The 22,632-nt window shown below is 41.3% G+C and overlaps 1 protein-coding gene across 8 annotated transcripts in view; it reads right to left on the bottom strand.

Annotated features, from left to right (window-relative positions):
* large2 (LARGE xylosyl- and glucuronyltransferase 2) overlaps nt 1–22,632 on the bottom strand; it is a 239,339-nt gene that overhangs the window by 44,752 nt on the left and 171,955 nt on the right. For 3 of the 8 annotated variants that reach the window (XM_048972623.1, XM_048972628.1, XM_048972630.1), the window contains exons 1-2: nt 12,918–13,038; nt 7,702–7,807 (exon numbers count right to left, since the gene is read on the bottom strand). The exons of 2 other annotated variants lie outside the window; for them this stretch is intronic. The gene's annotated coding sequence lies outside the window, so the exon portion shown is untranslated. Of the gene's footprint in view, nt 1–7,701; nt 7,808–12,917; nt 13,048–22,632 lie in introns of those variants that run through there. 3 more of the 8 variants (XM_048972626.1, XM_048972625.1, XM_048972624.1) reach the window with 2 other exon arrangements.

The following is a 22,632-nucleotide window of genomic DNA, read 5'->3' as shown; positions in this document are numbered from 1 at the left end:
GCGAACTCGATGGGAGACGTCCTGGTACCAGTGGCGAAATTGGCGAAATGCAAAAGCCGTTCAATTTCCTCTACCGACTCGCCGCCCACCCCCTCTCAACACCCAGCGCTCAGTCAATATGTATTAAAAGTGGAAAGGCTGCCTGAAATTGAGAAATCAATTAACCCCGCATTCCTGCCCCTGTGTGGTGCGGCTTGCCTTTGACTGCTGTTTATTTTGCTACCTTCTTTATGAAAAGCTGCCCGCATTGTCATAATTGAAACCACAAAAGGAAACGCCAAGGGAGACTATGACCACTTTTAAAAGAAGCTCAAATGCTAAATGAACTACGCATGGCTCTTCATCGTGCCATTTACTGGGGCAGTAAATTGAGGTCCGGACCCCACTGGGAGACAGCTAATATCGCTGCCTAACAGAAGAAGCGAACTATACACCAACTCTAGAGTACAACTACATCCAAAAAGTGGTTTGAGCCTGGACCGAGACTCAAATATACTACTTAGGGTATGCGTCCACTGTATTTGGTCGGATAATTTTCTAGATATACCCGGTCCCCAGGACAAGAACGTCTGACGTACGGACAACTCGTACTTAGGAACCGACTGCCATTAAGCCGATTATATCAAAAATCCAAGTTAAATACAATAGTTCAGGATATTGAATGCATGCACTACTTTATGACCCTCGTGAAAACATTGCACGGTTTCAGCAGTTCATTTGCTCAAGGTACGATACAGTACTGTACACTGTATGTAGTTACTATTATTATTATGGTATAATTATTATGTAATGTACTATTGTTTGTCAGTTTACCGAAATTGGACTTAAAGATAGACCCAGGGAAAGGGTCTAATTTGTAACCTGAGGACTGCCTGTAATTAATGACTTTGTATGTTATTCTTACTGTTTATTGCCACAAACTAGGATGCACACATACATTCTGCAGTTGTGTGTGGTGTATGATTCACAACTAAGTTCAGAACTACTTTAAGCTGTCCTGTTAACACTACAAGTAGGCAGGCATTTGCAAACCTATTCAGTTTGCATAAGTATTCAGACTCTTGAACTTAATATTGGCTACAAGTGCTTTTGGAACTAGTTATGGCTCTATGTCTTTATGGGTTCATGTGTACTGGTTCGATTTTTGCCCATTCTGGTTGGATAATCTGTTCACTCTCTCTCTCTCTGCTTGGAGATCGCTTTTTAATAGCAGTTTTCAAGTCTCACCATAGATTTTCAGTTGAATTCCGGTCTGAACTTTCACCGGTGAACTCTAGGAGACTCAACTAACTGTGTGTCTACTTAAGGCGATTTTGTACATGTAACTTGGTAACTAGGTTTGCCACAATTAAAAGTTCTAACTACTGCAAATGGCTTCAGCTTTTGTTTCCGTAAAGTTTCTTTACCCGTCTTGCTTTAAAATGACATTGTTTATTGTTTTCATTCTGAAATATTATCACATGGGAAGAAATACTAACGTACAATTTTTTATCTTGTGTGCCTTTCTTTGCCAGGCCCTGTCCAATACTATTGTGTATACTCTGTAGATACTGCCATTGCATTATGGGAAACGTATAGGCATGTCTTATAAACGGATGGGAAACGTATAGGTATTACTAACAAAAGCTAACAATGGACTTTCAGACTGTAAAAACTTACAGCTGCAGTGTCCAGGTGAAATGACCCAAATTTACCCAGTTACTTTCGGCAATAAAGATGCTGCCAGCAACACTGAGCACCTTAAAAACACACAGAACTTTGATTTACTGTGCCGGAAGTGAATTAAATCACTCTCTGACCCATCGAGAAAAAAAAAGTTTAATTAAAAGCGTCGCCTTGATGCAGCCACCGCGATGGCAGCGTTGAAAAAAAAAATAAAATGACTGTGGGTGGGATTAAGCATTGCTTTTCCTGCAAAATGCTGCTCTGAATCTAATTAGTGTGGTTATCGCTTTCCCGTTAATGGCAAACTCGAGGCGGCAAAGGAGGTGGCGATAGCACTTCGGAAGCATCCTTCACGTGCAAGAGTCAAGAAAAAAACTAAAACCTCCGCATGTTGGCTCGCCTCCTAATAATTCCCAAAATCAAAATCATTCCGGAACATACAATTTTAGTGCAAATTGCGTCTGGAAGGAGAATTTTGTCCAAGACTTTTGCCCAAAGTGCTGGGGCATTTATTTTACCTGTAAACTTGACCCTATTTGATGCTTCAGCACTTCAAGTATATGAGCTTTTTCGAGCAATAAGAAGCGAGTATCGCACAGACAAATTCGGGCAGACTTAAATGCTAATGATTAATTTAATTTGCCGCCTTTGCGGGTGCTCTCTCTCCCGAAACAACTGGGTTACAATGTTACAGTGCACCATTTTCCCCCCCGCTGAATATATTACTGAGGCAGTAAGACCATTTGCACACACGCTCTATGATTAGTATAATTGAGTGGAATGAGAGTGTCACACCCACATAGTTACAGGCAGCAGGGAAATGAACTGTAAGCCTTCTGGTCGTGAATTCGGCCACATGCCGCTGAACTAAAGAAGTTCCATTTATTTTTATTTTGTTCTGTTCCCAGCCATAGCCGTTATAAAGTAGTTAAAGGAGATTTACCCAGAAGCGCAGCATAGACTGATGCTGCAGTCATTAGAAAGGAAGTAAATGGGAGGAGGTGTGGGTTCGGATGCCGTACTGGCGTTCAGAAGGTCACCGGTTTAAGGCTCTTCGTCGGCAGATGGATTTCATCCCGCTTTCTTGACTGCATCGCAGTGGGTAAAAACATCTGCTAACTAAATATATGGAAAGAATGATAATGACGGAGAGAAAAAGATCTTAGAGGTAAGAATGGGTTATAAGTTACAGGAGAAAAGCTCAAGGCGAAATGACTGCCTTTATTAGAATATAAATTATCATATGATCTCTTTGCATATCGAATATTTTTGTCATTCCATATCAAGCCCTGTTCAGTATATATAATATACAAACCATTACAATAATATACAAATTATGCCCCTCTATGTACAAAGTTACCACTTTACACTCTATGTTTTGGATAAAAATACAAAAATTACCGGCATTGAAAAGTTTAAACGTAAGAACTGCGAGAAACCCGGGATTGCGCGGTCAGAGAGACAGCTAACAGGCCAGTGAGGCCGGTTTCCGAGACAAATACGCACGCCGAGCCGAAACATTTCATATTAAGAAATAGTATGCACTTATACTAACAAATATCATTTATTACCAATATTTGTATAGCCTATTATATGATTTTACATGATCCCAATCATTTTCTGTTTTGTTTTTGGCTTCGCCTCTGTTGGGAGTTTCTGCGATCTTTCGGCATGCTCCAAAAATATTCCCATTTACTTGTTCACGGCCAACTTGAGAATTACCAAAACTGTAAATATTAAATACGCAAATGTAAAGTGCTTATTGTATTTCCATACAGCCTACATGCATTATTGAAGATCTAGCCATCACGTGATTCTCAGTTAGGCGTTAAGGCTCTTGGTTTTTCAGGCTAGACCCAGCTATCTCTGATGAAAAATTGGATTCGTTTGTTACCTTCCCCCCAATATACAAATATACAATTATAGTATTTTTTGGCCCGATACCGATAGTGGGCATCGTATCACACTGGCGATATCTATAATAATAATACATAGAGTAAAGAATATATAGGTACGTATCACTTTATTTAGAGCAGAAAATAATGTAAATATTCATGTGTGAAATCACTCTGCCAGATCCAGGATTCTCTTTTATGCTAATGAAATAGGCCCAGTGCTGCCAGGATAAGCTCCAGCCCCCCCCCCCCCCCCCCCCCACAACCCTGATGGACTGGATGGATACGTACTCTGTACTAAAAAAGAAATGAAACAAACAACATTAATGATGATTATGAATAATTTGAATGATGAACCCATGAAAACCTCTTTGCTTAACCACCATCCATTCATTTTTATGTAACAGCAGAGACAAGGAGCAGATAGCATGGTTTGCCAGTCCGTAACATAGTGGCATAAACACACACATACCCACAGAAACACACATACACACGCATGTACACACACGCGCACATACACACACAAATGCACAGTCTATCCCATTATTCATACGTGTCTACAGTAAAACGTACTTTTATCTAACTAACATAAAACAAACATCAGTACTTACTATGCACACTTGCCAAATGTTAGATCAATACTTCACAGCTATGCTGTTTATATGAATGTACATTTGTTCTGTAATAAACCTCAAGACCTGTTTGTAAATACATTTGTAACGGAGACTGGGATATTCATTGTTCATTTCATTCTTTCTCACAAACCATTTCATTTTTATCCTGAAACAACATATTGAGCAACCTCCTTTGGTACTGGGCTAGCTGCACCAGCATGGTCGATACAAATAAATAATTATAAATAAACTAGCAATTTAACGGCCTACTGGCTCTCCCCACACCTGACATCTGAAAGAAAATATCAGAGAGAGCATGATCAATGTTGTAAGCAGCCGGAGAGGAAAATCACACAACTCGATCCTAATTTGCTATTATTTCTCTCATTACAGTATAATTGAGTCGAAACTGATTCCCATGCTAAAACTGAAACTGAATTATTCGGGGTTGACTAAGAATGCACAAAGGCCATTTAGAAATGTTCATTTCTGATATTCTTGATGCATTACATCTAATTTCTTGAACTGTGTACAATTATAATAAAGTGATTCGGCTCGACCCCCTAAGTACTGTACAGGGCATAGACACCCTCAGTGCACTACCTACATAGAGAGAGAACTTAAAGGAAATAGCACCCAAAGACAACTATAAAGGTTTAAGTGACTTCAAAATAAAACATTTCAGCCGAAACTATAAACAAATTGATAAAAATGTTAGATCAGTGCAAGTATTAGATCGGTGTTATAGGGTCCCAGAATCGCATGGCGGTAGAGGACCCCATTTTGGGTAATGGCAGCGCGAAAGGTGTATTGAAAATATTGTCGTCATTGATGACATTGGCTTGGATTACGGATAGAGTTGTTGGCCAAAACCATGTTCACAATTGCTGCCTCTTGCGCCTGAGTAAATATGGGGCCCCTTCCGCCTTGGTGTCCTCGACCCTCAATCCTATGTACACGAAAAATACATCTAGCCTACTGTCAAATGTCACAGGAAAGGATACTAAAAGTGATGATAAGTAAGCTGCAGGTTCAATGTACTGTTCGGTTAGTTTACCTGTTTTCTCGACGAAATATTCGAATTACTGTATTTCTGCTACTGTATTTCTGCTTAGTCCAGCTTCCCTCAATGTGAGTCCATGGTTGATAACATGGTCAATAAGTGTTGCACGGATTTCTTGAGTAAAAGTTTGTCCTCTTCTTCTTTGTTCAGGTGTATCTCTTCTTCAGGTCCCTCTCTAACTCTTCCTCTACCTAGGTCTCTTCCTCTACCTCCTTCTTCTCCTCTTTGAGCTCCTCCTCTCATTCTCACTCTTCTTCTTCTAACTCCTTCCATTTCATTGGACAGGTAAACTCACCTGCTGCGCACCTGAGTGCCGTGTTTTCAATTTAAGCACATGTGTGTTTCCGCACCTGGTCGATGTGATTATCCAATTTGTTCATGAGTGTGATCATTGGCAAGCCAAGGCTTTTATTTGACAAGGAAATGTAGAGTTTTGCAAATCAACGTGTATAATGTCTTACAAAACGCGCAAAGCAGACATTCTGTGTAATGTGCAAATCTGCAGAAGTGTTTTGCTCCTTGGGTGTGGAGTGTTGCTAACTGTGTGATAATTTTTATTTATATTATAGTGTGTAAACAATCGTAAAAAACTGTAATTCATTTAATCAAATTCCAATCCTTGACCTCCCTAGTTCTAGAACCAAGCCCAAGCTACACCACACACAGGAAAGGATGCGTTATTTTTCAGGTGCACAAATATGAATGCAGCTTCATTGGAATTCTTACGTTTTCACGTATCCCATCATGCTCTCCTTTGAGACTCACACACACATATGCAGGTGGGAGTGGAGCTTAGGTTCTGAGCGCAGGGTCAGCTATTTATCTGTCACCCCTAGAGCATTTTTTTCAGGGGGATTAAGGGCCTTGCTGAAGGGCACAAGAGAGATGTGACTAATTAGCTGATGACGGGATTCAAATCAACAACCTTTCCGTCAGAGGCACAGAGACCCGACCTCCTGAGTCACAAACCTCCCCCCATAGCAACAAGACAAGCTACTGAACATCGGCCACTGATCTAACAGCTCAACAAACAGATGGCCGCAATTGCAGTCTTAATTTCAGTCCCGGCAAAAACATGTGCACTTTTACTTCTAACTGGTATAAGGTTATCATTCTCAAGGGACTGGGGGGTACAGCTGGTCTGACACTACTATCGATTTTTTTCCCATTTGTGTCCTATCCTCTGTTGTCGTCTTGCTTTGCCCCACTCAGACTTTTAATAATGTGTACCAAACACTATGTCCATCTATGATACTGTTTCCTGTTACTGTTGGTAAATCTCTATTAAGTGCTTTGGGGCAACTATGTCGAGCTCCATAGAAATAAAACGTACAAAAACTGAATTGAAAGTCTTGGTTCTCTATAAGTCTCCTCTGCTGCCCATTTGTTAGCTACAGGAATGGGGTAGAATCAGCAGAAGGCAGTAATGTGGATGTACAAACCACACAAACGCATGAGACAAGGTGATGGAGCATTGATGTGAACTCTCTTTAGCTTCCAATTCTACAATAAAACATTCTGAATCTTGTGTCTTATTATAAAGGTCAGCAAACGCCAACATTAAGCCAGGGAAAAGCATCCTCCAAGTCTGTAAGGCAGTTCACACGTATAAAAAAAGGTGAAATTACTTTTTTGCCAGAGAAGAGCAATCCGTGAGCTATAGACTTTTAGTTTTCTTTGCTTTTCTTGGTGAAGCCTGAATGAGCAAGGAAGCATTGTCACTTTCGGACAAACTGGCAGCGGTGGTCTTTTCGTTACACCGAAACTGCACCTTGTTTGCCTGAAAAGAGTTGCACTGAACTCGGTTAACGTTCCTTTAGAAACGCTCTTATTTTTGGGAGATCCCTCCCGACTCCAGCCAGCTGTCACCCCATGACACCCAATCAGCAGCTCATATTCACGCCTGCGTCATTTCACAACTTGCTGCACAGCAATTTGTGGATCACGTCTATATTATTTACCATGTCCCTTAATCACACCAGACCAGCCCTTTCCTTTCCACATCTAATTACTCTCTCCGTTTTTAAGTGCAACGGTTTTCGCAGTTTCAGAAGTGATATTTTCCACGGAGTCATATTCAAACCACATTCTAAATAGGAGTGAAAAATAATATGCAGTGAATATCGCCCAGGAGAGTCACCAGCGACATCAGATCATAATCAGTTAAATTATATATATATATTCAGAGGCTCCTCTACTTACGTATGACGGCCATTCGTAACTCGAAATGTTCGTAAGTCGTTATTCAACATCATTCTAAGGGTATACGCAAGTACAAAGAACTAGGATGCTGGGAGTTTGCATGCCACACAATTTTTTTTTATATAAATGAAATGGCAGTAGTGCTATTTCTGTATAAGCTCTGTCTCTCTCTCTCTCTCTCTCTCTCTCTCTCTATATATATATATATATATATATATATATATATGTTTATTTATTTATTTGTATAGGGGCAGAAGTGCACCTTTTCTTCCTGTGTGAAACGCTGTGGTTTGTTTCGTTACGACACCTCCGATCGGAGACGTACGTATCCGCAGCCCCCATTCAGGTCCAGTGTTATATTTCTTGTTCTGTAAAAAGAGGGACCAATCAATAATTTAGGTCGGTTTCAGGGGAAAATTCCCCCGGGGGCAGCATTCCAATCTGAAGAGAGTTTAAGGTTTCCCAGACAGGGCTTTTTGTAAAGGTCCGTTAAAAGCGAGGACCTGCCCAAAGCAGTATGGAAGCTGCATGGCTGCCTCCCGCCCCCCCCCACCCCCCCCCCCCTCCCCTTTGCTCTGTATTGATGGTTTTAATTGCGTTTCAGCACCTGCCTTGCACCTGAAGACCCTAGAGGCAGATCTCTGAATTATTTAAGCATTGTACTTATAGACAAGTGAGACTCTGGTTTGAGCAGCATCGGGACGTCGCTGTGGCCCTCCGTCACCCCCACCCCCTCCCCCCGCTTATTCCCAGGTGGGTGTTGCTCATTCTGGCTGAATGATCGAATCCTGGGTGTCTCACCGCCACCTGGTCACTCTTTCCCGGGAATGGCCTCTCTCACCGAAAAGGCTCATTCAGAAATAAGACTCGTTATTAAGGTTCATTAGCTGTCATTTTAAAAAGTCTAGAAGTTTCTAATTATAAAATGTGTTCTCGCAAGTGAAAAATAATGCGTGTTATTGATCATGCTGCTTATTCTACATGCCCGGATTTCTAAACAAATAAACATTAGAATGTGAAGTATATTTTAAACTTCCTCGGGATAGGGGAGATATTAATTGTACCTATAATAAGGTTAAGTATATTTCAATAATGCAGCAAGCAGAATGGTAAGAGCTTCAGCTGCTTAATTAATCACATTTCTGCATTTGTGTTCACATTAATGCCATTAGTTCCTTGTACTATTTTGCCTTAATTTTAAGAAGAACTACATCTCATTACATGTTTAGCAACCAAGGATATTAGCTAATTAAAATACATTGTTGGCTGACATAACACGACAACACTACCTACGCTTCAAATTAAATTAAATAAACATTCAAGGTCTACATGCATCTTTTTTGTTAAGCCAATGTCAGTACTAATTTAGCTAATGAAGAACATGTTTTTACCATAGTTATCCAACATTCAATTACTGATGTAATAAACACATATAAACATGAATACAAATTAACACCTTTAGCTGCAATAAAACAAAAACGATTTAAAAACTCCACTAAAAACAAAAAGACAATATTTTCGATCAATATTATCTAGTTTCCTTGTACAGGAAGCATGACCGTGAAGTACAGGAAATAACACTGGTAATATATCTATGCAAGTCTTAATGATTCATTCAATTTTAATTGATTGGAAGGAATACCACAAGGAATGCTAATATATTTTCTGGAATTGCGCTACAATTCTCTTGATTCTTAAGCTTTTTTCCCTTATTTGAAACATACTAAGAAAGGGATGTCATTTCAGATATATTCATTGATTTTTTTTTATCAAGATTTAAGCAGAATTTAAAATGTTCCGTACTGTGCATGTGACATTGTGATATACCTCATTTCAGTAACATGCTCATTCTGTATGTATGGAGCCTCGGTTTTTTCTAAATGCTCTAGATGCCTTTAGAACTCACAGAACAAATCCTTTGAGTTAAATAACTTCAATAAATGAACACGCACCTGGTTTGGCCCATTTGCAGTTGTTTACTTCAGGCAACATTGATTTGATTAGCAGGGTTTCAATAATGAACACGTTTTCCAAAGGAAGTCACAAATCAACATGTTGATCGATGATCAGCGGTGATTTAATTGCATGGGCACTGGCCCCCATATAAATCTATCATTTTGACAGGCAGTTCATATATTATGTATTTGTCCATTTAAAAAGGAATTAAGTACATAAAGAGTGACAGAATGGAAGTCAATGCCACTTTTTATATGATCTAAGTGATTACAATATTTGTTGAGTTTCTATAAAAATGTAATTATGCTACCTAATGTCAACACCTTCTCAGTCGCAGTGCCTGCTATGGTGAAATTTTCTCTTGCATGGTCCATAGGTGAAATGAAAATGGAATTTTTCTCAAAATAAAAAATAAAGACTTTCAAGTGATGTCATTTATTTTATCGCTGTTTCAATATTTTTTCTTTTTTTTTTCAAATTGTCGCCCATTGTCTTTCTGACTTTTGTAAATAATTTAGTTATAATGAATCCCAATGTCCAGTTCCGCAGTAAGCAGTTTTACTGATTCACCCTGAGGAGCGACAAGCACCAAAACGAACCCAAAAATCCAAGACAAAATGCAGGCTATGTTCTGAAGATGAACCTAAGGCAGCGAGAATATCAAGGCAAAACCACACAGAGGAATCAAGGTCAAGAAAATAGACAAGAGTTCAGAAACCAGAGGCAGGCGAACAGAAGTCAGCAAGCCAATAGCTGAGTAAGAAGCAGACTTAATACCTCACATTGAACATCCTTCGGTGAATGTCCCTACAGTATATCTGTCTCAGGTTAATTAAGGCTAGTACTGCATTCATCTGGGGCGTGGTCTGACAGGTCGTGGGCTGAAAGGGCGTGGTCTGACAGGGTGTGGTCTGACAGGGCGTGGTCTGAAAGGGCGTGATCTGACAGGGCATGGGCTGAAAGGGCGTGGTCTGACAGGGCGTGATCTGACAGGGCGTGGTCTGACAGGGCCTGGTCTGACAGGGCGTGGTCTGACAGGGCGTGGTCTGAAAGGGCGTGATCTGACAGGGCATGGGCTGAAAGGGCGTGGTCTGACAGGGCGTGATCTGACAGGGCGTAGGTCTGACAGGGCGTGGTCTGACAGGGCGTGGTCTGAAAGGGCGTGATCTGACAGGGCGTGGTCTCATTGGCCGTGGCTACAGGAATGGCTGACTGAAGGTAGGCTTGAAACTAGCTTACAAATAGGCCTCATTTGTGAATAATACAATTCATAAAAATCTTCCCCTAGAATATTACTGTTAGAGAATATGCGTACGAGAAGAGGGGAATGAAAAAATGAGTAGAGAATAGAATAGGTGTAATGTTGCAGTAATAAAATCTGTAATACAGGACAAGTAAATAGTAAATAGAACTGAACTGCAGCTTAAAAATCCTTTATATCGATATAAGCAGAAAGAGCAATAATGCTTTACATCCATTTCCTTTTTCTAAAATCTCTTGATAATTTATCTGTATTTAATATATGAATCACTATTACTGCTGATGGCATCCGAATGATTGATAAGCACCTGTCCATCCTGACATCAATGTACACATATGAGCCTGAAGCAGATCTGACCCTCACCAGCCTTTAGCATTCGTATACGGGTTGCATCACGTCGCAGGGCTCGCCTGATCCAAGGGACAAGAGGTCAGCCAGTTTACGAAACTCCCCTGACAGGCTTAAACAGCTGAGGCTGGAAGTAAAGGCCGCATCAGAACGCGGTGACACGGTGAACAGCTGCGGATTTTATATAGCGTGGTTCTGGGGGGACTTTCACGGGGAGAACACAGAAATCATGTAGGAATAGAGCAGTAACTATAACAGTCGGCCAGCCAGACTCTCAGTTCCCGAAACGTCGCCAGGAGACGTACAAAAACGGCACAGCTATATATTCCACTGAGTTATGAAACAAGCATTGTTTTTGTTCTTCTCTTTTGATGGACGGACCAAAACATAGCTGAGACGTTCCATACCTTTCTTCAGTCTACAGTTTTATGATGGATGAATTTGAGATGCACTAGGCCGTTAAAATGGTAAACCGCGATGAGGAAATATGATTTCCCGCTTTGGCGAGTCCGCCGCTCGCTCGGCCGGTATTACATTTATGGGCGTAATGCAACGTTGTATCTATGAAAGAGAAACACCAAGCGAATCATATCCATCTTCATAACATCCAGCGAGAGGCTAACCGCCACGGCGCCTCTCCAGCTCCCAGCGATTTCTCTGCTTGGACCCCCCTCTGCTTTGCACTTTATGCGTGGTCATGTCCTTCCATCCTGCAGATCACAGTGGACTTTAACCCCTTCACCTCTCTTGGTGAAAATACATCACCCTAAGTATCACCTTCAATAAAACACACCAAGCACAACATATGGTGAGCACTAAAATGTACCGAAGTAAAACAAAATAAGAGAAATGTCCGAAATTACATTTTTAACTAGACAAAATCAAGCATGAGGAAGTCAACACTGGATACAACACAGTTAACTTGTTTTCTGTTACAAAACCATTGAGAATGCAAGGAACACTGCTGTCTCTTAGCATTTTGGTCGAAGCTAAGATTACTTGAAACTCAACCGTGCAGAAAAAAGTGCAGTATTGTGATACGCAAACCATTAAAGCTTTGAAACAGCGCCCAGTAAGGTTTTAAAGTCACCAGTCAGTCTGCATACAATGAACACAAACTGTAACTTGTCTCAGAAGTGAACCTCTAGCCTTCCATTTGCAGTCATAAGACCCAGATTAACTGCTTTAGAAATGTGTTCATATTTCAATCCAGTAAATATAACTAGAATGGGCACTTCAGAGATAAAAGTGATTGGACTATTCATTCTTTCATGCCTTTAAAAATAAAGACCTGCAGTGTACAGAGCAAATTTTTAAAAGAGAAATATCAGAAGAGTATTATTCTCCATTTTCCTAGCATCAAGTCAAACCATGCCTGAGTAAACATTACAAGACAAAATCCGTTTCTCTGCACCTCAGAGAAGTCAGTGATATAACCTCTTGTGTCTTCTGTAGATTGAAACGCGTCTGCACATCTTGAAGAGCAAAAAGTACTATAATGGGAAAATGCGGTTTTATTTTAAATTGGTGAAACTAGACAGTATTAATGAGGAATGTATATAATAGGCAGAGAAGTCAATCCTGTCAATATTTCATTTACATGCCGAAATATCTTTTATGCAGGTGTCCAAAAGAGACTTACATTTACAGCCTTTGCCCTGTATGATGTTGCATAAAGGGTAGTTATATTGCTGCCTTGCATGCATCATGCATACATACATACATACATGCATACACATATATACACAGCAACATCAGTCATACATCGGTAACACAGTATTCATTTAAAGGCTGCATGATGTTACATAATCGTACAAATTATCTTCCTGACATGCATACATATAGATCAGCAACACAGGATTCATTACTGCATCGCAAAGAAAGTCCACTTAAATTAAAAACAGAAGACTTACAGCTCTCTTCTTAATTGAAGTAGAGATACAAAATACCGCAACATTTTGAACATGTTACTAAGACCAAGAAGAGCACCTGACCTCGGAAGCTGCACAATAAGGGGGTGTTTCAATGCGGCCTGACAGCCCCAGGACAGACTTAACACTCGGTTTATTCTTATAGCAATTTTTTTCCAGCCCTGGGTAGGTCTTTGCAAGAATAAAGAGTATTTATAAATTATGATGCAGGTCATCCAAGCCAGGCATAGCTGCCCTTAAATAGCAATCAGTGCCTGTAGCCAGAATGCTTTACATAATTCTGTGATTTTTATATGGAGTTTTTAAATATTTTCATGTTATCTAATACACATACATACACGGGAATAATGTTTCTGTGTGAAATTAGAAGACATACTGGCATGAGGTCAATCTTAATTTGTCACAAATCTGACTCCAGTGTTTAGCTGAAAGAAAATCTAAGGTAGAAATATGTGGAATGAAGAAGAAGAATGGATTTCAGATATATCATACACACATATAAAATATCTTTTTAGAAAGAGCTCATGCCTATTTTCTTCTGGGAATCTATAAATACAGATTATAAATACAGAATTTCCCTACACTCCTCACATATAACTCAATATTGTTTGCTATAAAATAACAAACAAACAAATAGAAACGCCAGTGTATTAATTCTGACAGTCAGCCTGTGAGCTTAAGCCCTACAGCAATCTGGTACTTCCCTACATGCTGCAATCAGTCACGATCGTCTTTCTCAGACCTTATTATTAAATGTCCGCAAAGCATCTTAACTCACATTAAGTACTCCATGGTAAAAGCTACGTCTCTGGAGAGTGATCGCGTTTGTTATACTGACACCATGTCAGTACGAAATGGAAGTAACCTGCAGACCTTCTTCGTAGTGCATGAATACACACAGTTTAGGCGTAAAACAAGATTAAATTCGAAAATAAATAATAACGAAAAAACTTTTTTTATCTATAAAGGATAAGCTGATTCAAGCTGCTAAAGAAATCTGTTGTGGTTTCCCACAGACGCAGAGTGAGTCGACCCTAAACTCGCCTTTGTGTGGACGCCCTTAGCTTTGATTAATTGTTTACATGCACAATAGCGTGAAAGTGGACACCCGTCATCCTATCATCTTTGGAAATACGTGCTGGGCTTTAAAGGTAGATTCTATTTCAGGAAGTCTGCTTCTGTGTAGGAATAACGAAGGGAAAGGTGAAGAGAAAACAAAGAAGAACATGACTCATGTCTGGGAAGATGTCCAGGATCCGTTTAAATTTATCCGATGAAGATATTAGGCATCTCTGAAGAATGGCCCTTCTGAAAAGGCATTTTTTTTATAAACGTGAAGAGCACAGGTAAGCCCCACATTTCTGAAGCACACTGTCATAGCCTTTCATAACAAAAGTGCTGGGGGGGGGGGTTCCCCTTTTGTCGGTGGTTCACAGGCCTGGAATTAGCCATGAATCAGTGAGCAGGATCTGTTTCGGTAGACATTGAAATCGCTTATGTGATTCTGCCTGGGGTGCAGTTTGCACAGTCGAGTTCTTTGAAATTAATTCAAGTCCCCCTACCTCCCCCCCCCCCCCCCCCCTCACCATCCCATGCCGGGGGCAAGCAGCCAATCAAAGCATGTTTGCAGTAGGCATCATTGGACACTAAGACATTCTTATTACACACAGTCAATGAACAACACAAAAATCATTAGGAATAATTTATTATGATGCTGTAACGGGCTATGTTTTGTGGCTGATAACCTAAACACTTCTGCCTCATTTATTTGCATTTAAGGGAGGTCATTTTTAACACCCTCAGCTAAATGCATGAAAAAATCCTAGAATTTCACATGAATGTGGGATGGCTGTGTGACATTATACTATCACTCACATTAAAATTACATTCATCCATAACTGCTTCTCCAATTCAGGGCCCAGTGCGTCCTGTGCACATCCAAAATGGCAGGGGATGCCAGGTCACTCACAGAGCACAAACTCACACGCGCTATGGGACATTTAGCAAAAACCAGTTTGCATGTTCTTGGTCTGGGAGAGGATTCCAGGGTATCTGGTGGAAAGCCAAACATGGACAGAACATTCCACACATTCCCATTGCTGGGGGTTGGGATTTGAACCCATCATCTCATGGTGCTATGGAGTCTGTGCTACCCACTGTACCACCGTAACAAAAGACATATTAGAGCTATTAATGTCTCCAAAAGAATGGTGCACTGCATTGTACTTTACATTCATACATTAAGAATGTTAAGCTAAAAAAATCCACTATATGCTAAATTGCTCGTGAAATTTAAAAAACTGAGTCAAACAAAATAATTAATTAAGAGCAAACTTTAGAAAGTGTTGAAAAAATATTAACCGTTGCACTGGACACATTAAGATGAATAAATCTGAGAAGCGAATGTGAAAAAAATATCATCCTCAGCATGCTCCATGAAATAGTCAGCCGAGATAACTGTTGATTTCAAGTAGGGGGGAAAAAAAGCAATTTTATGGATATTAACAGTCTGTTTAATACGTCTTCTCTAGATTAATCTTTATTCGTTTTAGTTGAATACATCTGTTAATCACATTTTTTTAGCATCTTTTTCTATGAATTCACTCAATGTGCCAGGTTGACCATCTCCAGTCCCCCCTTCTCTTTCATAACCAGATCTGTTAGAACATTCAAATCACACGGTTCCAATTTAGGTCCATCTCTGATCACTGTGAACACTGTCTTTTCACACGGAACCCTGACCCTAACCCTAACCCTAACCTTTTCACTGTGCCGGTCATTAGCTGCACAAGCAGTCTGCAGGTTACGAATGAGATCCGGTCCCTAAGTCTGTTTCTTTTGTAGGTACTGTAAGTCGGAAAAATAATAATACAGGGCATAATAATTATTAGTTTTTTACCGTAACAATAAAGATAACGACATACGATACTGTGCTGTACCTCAAGCTGACAAAATGCTAAAGTCATGGAATGTTTTCACAAGGACCACAAATATCGTGCGCATTTGTTATTACGAGCTATTGTATTTAACATGAATTTGCAATGCCATATGCTTTATGGCAGTCCGTTCTTAAGTACGAGTTGTCTGTAAGTCAGACGCTCTTAAACCGGGGACTGCCTAAGCTCAGCCAGTATGGTGGTTCTCCTGCCCAGCTTCTTCCCAACCTGACGCTAATCTCTAACACCTTGTGGATTTGATGTCATGGCAGTTTTTTGTGTTGTAGATTTCAGGCTGTGTGTCGGTTTTCCGATTAAACAGCTGTTGGCGCCGCCCTGCAGTAAAATGTCTGCCTTTGAAGAGGTTTGATACAGCATCTCTGCATATTAATATTATGTTCTTTTTGAAATTAATTACAGCCAAAGGAAAATAATCCAACAGTATCCATCCGGTTCTCCATTAAATGCCGCATTTAATAAAATGCAGTTAATTGCACTTTGGAAAGTTCCAGTGATGGGGTGTCATGACTGTTTCAAATATTCATGGACAGAATATACTTATCATTTCTTCCCAAAATGGACAGAAAATGAAAATAAATACACAGGTTAAATTTTGAAAACTTTCTTGGGCCATGTGCCGGATCTGGAAAATTCATCGGATTATTACTCTAGTACTGCAGTACCAGTCAGTACTACCAGCGTCACTCAGTCCTCGGCTTCCAGTCTAATCGGAGATGCTGAGTGTCTCTCAAGTGTCCATTGCATCAGAAATTAACATTCTTGCCAGGCATAACTGCCTGTAAAACACACCATGAATAAGTTATTTGTATGGAGAAAAAAAAAACCAGAAGCTAGATGATTAATGTGTGATTAGATGACATCTTCTGTCACCAGTTAAATTTCAAGACAGGGACACGTACCCGAAAAAACGCTCCGGATATGGAATGGCCAATTACTTTATTTCTGAAAGCGGTACCCTTCTAACGCATCACACCCAGGGTGCCGCAGGCGTCGGCGATTGACATGCCGTGCATGGAAAAATGGGCTTTCCGCCCAATTCCGCCTGCTGTCCTGCAGGCACCTGGCTGACAGAGCCAGGCAGACGAGGGCCATTGAAACCACTGGAAGCAGAATACGAGAACATATGGGTTCTCTTGTATATATGTCATAATAGAGATTGAATACCAGTTCCCACTGTAGGATGTTTCCTGATTGAAACATATAGACAGATGGACAATATTTCACATGTATTGGTATAGTTTATAGTAACAGATGTTGGTACATTTATAACTCCAAGTAACTTCATGCTTTTGTTCTGTATGCAGCAAAAGTTCCTCTACTGTGCACATCGAGCTTATTGTAGATGTCCCTTGACCCAGCGGGTAGTGACTGTTGCTTCACATCTCCAGGATTGTGGGTTTGGTTCCCACCGCTCACATGCTGTGTTCATGTGGGCTTCCCCCAGACACTCAGACGTGCCATGCAATGGACCGGCATCCAACACAGGGTGTCCCTGCCTCAAAACCAGCTCTTCCTGGAATAGACTCCAGTATCATCATGACTGGATAAGAGGTTATGGAAAATGGATGGATGTACTGGTAGATTCCCAAAAAAGCATAAATGAAACCTTTGTCATTAAGGGTATGAATTTGTATTTTTATCTGTATAAATGTGAAACACTTCATTTGGTAGTAGTAACCGGGGGCGGCATGGGATGTGTACAGTACCTTCAATATTTAATTTAGCTTCATTGTTCCCCCCCTTTAAGTTATTTAGTTGCCCCCTGCAGTATCAAACTCCGTCCTATAACTTTGTTTGAAGCGTAGAGTAGCGCCCCTTGTTTTAAGGAGACGTTACTACAGCCCTACAAAATTACTGCAGCTGCCGGCTCTAACCACCTTCTCTCTTCAAGGTATCTGTCAACGTTGATACTTTAATCTGCCACTTGGAGCCCAGAAGGGCCCAAGACTGAGAGCGATTCCTTCCTGAGGTTCCATGAGGGAACGGTGATGATTTTATGTGTACGGTGTGCTTCATATGGGAGACGGCGCAATATGGGCGATATGACAGCAAGCACGAGGAATTCATTACGGCAAATCAGCGTACTGCACGGAGCTGACCCAAATCCACCGGCACCGGCACCTCCCCCCTCAGAATATTAAGAGCTTGTATTAAACATAAAATTGTGTCAAGCCTATCTGTCACCCCTGTTCTGCCGTTACCCCCATGACAGTGCCTTAAAAGAAAAGGCTGGGTGACGGCCTGGGGGAGGGGGGAGCAATGAGCCAGGGTCTTGGGTTCTGATCTCATTTGAGGGGCATCATCCAAAAGCAATGCAAATCCGATAAAAGCTGCTTTTCTTCTGTATCTATTATCTACGTCTACTGTTTCCACAGCAGACAGAGCCCGGACCAACGTTACAGAATTTCCGACACGTATTGTACTCTCTTTAAATGCGTCACGACATAAACCATCATTCAAAACGAATACTGTTCATATACCTCTAAAAAAACGATCATTTTTGCGACATTTGTGTTTGCGCTCCATTATATCGTGAATTTTATTCGTCTGTTTATGGCCAATTCAGTAAGCGCTTCTAAATTCCTGGCAGAAAAGACATTTCTACTTACTGATCCATGAAAGCTCCGTTCATAATTCCCCTGACTCTTCCGATGAATTATGATTCCGTCCAAGTATATTTTTCCTCCATGCAACAATCACTGTAGCATATCAGAGTGCAAAATTAATCAAAACACTGTCGAATGCAAAATGGTAACGCAAGACATCCACGTGCATGCACACAAAGTTAATGGTGTTTAATAATCAAAGTAAATGTACTGTGAAGGTAGAATATGACCTGCAACGAAATAATCGACATTAGTTCTGTTTTTTTGAGTTTCTGGGAATTATGAAATAACCTGGAGAGTTACACTCATCAGCTGGAGGAGGTGCCTGATGTGTGCTGGCATTTTGGCTGCCTACTGCAGATGTCTTAACGTCGCATACAGAGCCGGATTAATTGTCATCTCCCTACGTCTAAGCTACTCAAGGCCTGGCCTGCAGCAAACAGCTGGCTTCCTTTGCATCCAGTCGAGGAATTGCTGATTTTATAAAGCAGAACAAGAAGTGAGTGTGTGCTGCCCCCTTGCATTGGCCTTTGTTTATATATATATATATTTATACTACTTCACTTAGACAAATTTTCAAGTACAGCAAGAGATAATAATGAACGTTCTAAGACAAATCCATGAAGTGCAGGTTCTCGATGAGCCCGGAGCCTCCAGGAAATGTAAGGTATGTGAACATTCTGGACGGGACGCCAATCCACAGAACGTACTCCACACTGTGGGAAAGTCGGAAACTCCAGTTCACCTAATGGCATGCTTATGGACTGTAGGGGAAACACGCAGATCTGACACATTCAGGGCCATGTGTTCAAACCCTTGAGGTGTGGGGCTGCAGTGCTAACCACTGAGCCAGCTTTGGTGTCCTAAGATTATATATGTAAGACTATTGTATTAGTTGACTGACTTGTATCACCTATTTATTTATATTGGATCACTAGTTAATCCATGTCAGGTGGGACACTTTGAGCTACTTCTGGTTTTACAAATTATTTTTAAACTGAAAGGGTCCTGTGCTTGGCTAAATAGGTCAGTTGTTTTTGTACTTTTACTGGTTTGTTTCCTTGATTGAAAGGCTCATCCAGCTGTTTCACATTAACATTAGTGACACGTGCGTGATTATCAGAGACTGGCCAATCAGCACACAGCAGGAACTCAGTGCTGGAGTGAAAGCCAGGTCCTTTACAAACCCTGTCCGAGCTCAAAGTGTGACATGGATTGTCCGGTCACCCTAATTAATACATTAATATTGTTTGGAATCTGTGAAGATCTTTGAAGACTTACGCACAAGTTGACCTCTTTGAGTATGGAGAAATTTAATTGGATAAAAGGAGCCAATCAGGAAGCTAGTTAGTATTGTTTGAAAATCCATGTGGGATACAGAATTTATGGTTACAGAATGAATCTGCCTCCATTCATTGACAATTATTTGAAAGATGCTCCTTCCACCTTTCGGTGAACCCGCGATATGTATTTTTTCTGTTTTTGCAAATATCTGTTTTGGGGATTGATGGGTCGATGTACCCATTCTTTATGTATGCTTTACCAACCTGTCAAAGGACAGTCACAGTCAGGAGACCTGCTGCTGCCACTCGTGCCCATAGAATTTAAATCCATGTTTTTATTTTATGAAGAGGAAGAAAAAGTTGATATTAAAATGCTAAATTGAAATTAGGAAACCTCACTATGGACAACGAAAATTCTGATTGATTTGCTGTGAGTCATTATCTTTGATATCTTTGGGGCTTGGGGGGGGGGTCACAGTTCAGGGTCAGCCGGCATGCAGTGCCCCCTGGGGCTGGGGGGGGGTCACAGTGCAGGGTCAGCCAGCATGCAGCGCCCCCTGGGGTTGGGGGGGTCACAGTGCAGGGTCAGCCGGCATGTAGCGCCCCCTGGGGTTGGGGGGGTCACAGTGCAGTGTCAGCCGGCATGCAGCGCCCCCTGGGGCTGGGGGGGTCACAGTGCAGTGTCAGCCGGCATGCAGCGCCCCCTGGGGCTGGGGGGGTCACAGTGCAGTGTCAGCCGGCATGCAGCGCCCCCTGGGGCTGGGGGGGTCACAGTGCAGTGTCAGCCGGCATGCAGCGCCCCCTGGGGCCGGGGGGGTCAGAGTGCAGGGCCAGCCGGCATGCAGCGCCCCCTGGGGCTGGGGGTTAAGGGCCTTGCTCAAGGGCCCACAGACATGTAACTCTTCTGCTGATACTGGGGCTCGAACCATCAACCTCTCTGTCACGGAGGCTTAAGGCTGATTTATACGTTTGGGTAGAATCTGCGCTGTAGGTAGCAGCATAGCCTGTGCCACGGCCTGATGCCGGTAATTACATTTCTGGGGAGGTGCATGTCAGGCTATAGCGCAGAGCACACTACGCGAAAACATAAATCAGCCTTTAGCTTGCTAAGCCACACACCGTCTTCATCTGTAAAAGGCAGAAACATGTTTATATGAATTATGAATAAAATGACATTTAAAGATGCTGAGTATTCTGGGAAAATTCTGCACAACTGTTAAGAAAATAACACAGGAGGGCTGGGGGGGGGGGCAGTCTCCTCACACACCCAGGGCTGGGCTTCCTCTCCAGTCCCCTCTCTGTGTGTGGGGGGGTGTGTATGGTCTCCCCATGCTGTGAAGGCTTCCTCCAGCCTCTCTGTTTTCCTCCTTTGGCGTCTCCGAAGTGCCTGGAGAAGTGCTGTCACCCCTCCTGGGTGATTCCTAGCCTTCTTCTCCGTGTGGCCTGGGATGGGCTCCAGGATGAACATCTGCAAGATGGATGGATGGATGGAAGGATGGATAGATTGCAGAAAACAAAACATTTTGCCCAGTTCTAAACATAAAGACATCCTGAGAGCTCTTTAATACCATCTTGGAGCTTGTCTTAGAGAAATGACCCGACCAGACCGCTGGGGGAAAGAAATTTTTATATGTACGAGGGTTTGAACACCCCAATAACCACCGTAGACACATCAAGGAACAGCTGTATCAGACATTTATATTTAAATTTAAGGATCATGACTCAGCGTTTGGAATTACATTACTGGACCTTTGGGAAGTTATATAACAAGCCATTGGGGGGGGAGGGGTCTCTTTCCATATCACCATATGAAGCATGTGGAACAATGCTGACCAATGGATCTTCAGCTGCTTGTTTTTTCTTATCTTAGTCTGCCCCCCTCCACCCCCACTCCTCTCACGTGGTTCTTCTTCTCCGAAGCCTTAGTCACACACCATTGATCATACATAGGGCATCCGGTACTTTCTACGTCCATAGTAATGAAAAGGAGAAAAAGGCACTTGAGCTAACTGGAGCTATTAAGGTTAGAACATTGAGATCCCAGCCATCATCTCCAAAAATAAAATTAAAGATCAAATCAAATTTAGCATCAAGTGTTAGTTCAAAAGAAACTGGATTTTGTACAGAAATCAATGCTTTCACGTTGCTGCAGTCATTCTTCAAACGCTGGACTATTCAGCGGACCTAAGTGGTTGGGTCACGTTTGCAAACAGCAGCTCGGAAAACGCAAAAATTCTGAAGATCGTCATATATTTTTAAAAATGAAGTGTCACCTTCGGTATGTTTGGTAGTAGCTGAACCCACAACTGAGGAACAGGAAAATAGCGTTTTGTCTGTAAGATAAATGATAAAAGATAAATTCAGGCAACAAATAAGAAATCCCTAAACATAATGTTATTTCATTTGATATATATGATTCAATACATTTTATCGGAAATAGCTAAAATGTAGATTGAGAATCATTTTGCCAAACATTCCTCAATGAACCACAGACCTGTGGAGCCTTATACAGGCATGTAGAATTTGCTCACTGTAAGTTTTATTTGTTACATGCATGATCATAGACTGTACATGTGTGTCGTGAACATGCCATACAAGAAAGTAAAATAGTATAAAAACATAAAAATTAAAAAGAATAAAATAATTAAAATAATGAAAATGAAACAGACAATAAAAACAGAGAGCAGTTTATCGACAGTTAAAAGACGTGCAGTGGCAGTGTAGGATGGTGAGTTGCATAAAGTGACCTGTTAGCTAACCTGTGAGCAAACCCATTAGTCTGAAGAGATATCAGAGAGATTATCTGACGTATAACAAAAGAGTCACAGCGCTAGTTGCATCCATACATAAA

Source organism: Brienomyrus brachyistius, chromosome 13 (assembly GCF_023856365.1).
Source record: "Brienomyrus brachyistius isolate T26 chromosome 13, BBRACH_0.4, whole genome shotgun sequence".
Lineage (NCBI taxonomy): Eukaryota > Metazoa > Chordata > Actinopteri > Osteoglossiformes > Mormyridae > Brienomyrus > Brienomyrus brachyistius.
Note: the sequence above shows the minus strand (reverse complement) of the source record. Positions and strands in the feature narration are given on the sequence as shown.